Raw genomic sequence first — 811 nt, forward strand, 5'->3', positions numbered from 1 at the left:
AGACAATCCCGGTACATGCAATACATCTGAGATATGGCTATAATTGTCATTCATTAGTTTTACATCACCAAAACCTGCACTGGTTAACATGTTGTCATCAGCAAGGGTTACTTCATGTTCCTTAGAATCATGTGTTTTATAATTTTGCAATATAGTCTTATTTCCGGTCATATGGTGTGAAGCACCAGAGTCTATTACCCAAGTGTTCTCTTTAACTTTAACATGATGGGCAGACACCATATACATGGATCTTTTACTGGTCTTACTTTTCCATTTATTTTCATCAGACCTATGATCGGATCCTTCTTTATTTTTATCAGTACTATTAACTGAGTTAGAAGACTGATTGCTCTTAAATTTTTGCCTTTGCTGATTGTTATGATTCTTATTGTTCGCCTTATCCTTATCTTTGAACCAACAGTTTTTATTTATGTGGCCTCGCTCACCACAAATTTGACATTTTGCTGGTTTACGTTTAATCTTCTCTTTGGACAGAAAGGCTGAATCTGAATTCGAATTTTTACCAAATTCCGTGTCTTGCAATAGCTTAGATTTAATGAGCTCACTAGTCAGAGTTACGTTGGAGTTTTCAAGCGCCATACGCATGGGATAATACTCTTTAGTTAAACCCTTTAACATTAATGCTGCTAATAGCTCATCATCTATTTTTTTGTCCATTGAGACTAGTCTGAGATTTATTGACATGAAGGCATTAACATATTCCTGCATGCTTTTATAGTCCTCAAGTTTCAAAGAGCACAAATCAGTTAGAATACTTATCCAACTATTGACTCCCTGATCTTTGAATGTT

At 35.1% G+C, this 811-nt stretch overlaps 1 protein-coding gene across 2 annotated transcripts in view; it reads right to left on the reverse strand.

The window, feature by feature from the left end:
- LOC111866393 (DNA (cytosine-5)-methyltransferase 1) overlaps positions 1 to 811 on the reverse strand; it is an 88,816-nt gene that overhangs the window by 80,513 nt on the left and 7,492 nt on the right. The gene's annotated exons all lie outside the window — the stretch shown is intronic.

Source organism: Cryptotermes secundus, unplaced genomic scaffold, assembly GCF_002891405.2.
Source record: "Cryptotermes secundus unplaced genomic scaffold, Csec_1.0 scaffold41, whole genome shotgun sequence".
NCBI classification, from domain to species: Eukaryota; Metazoa; Arthropoda; class Insecta; order Blattodea; family Kalotermitidae; genus Cryptotermes; species Cryptotermes secundus.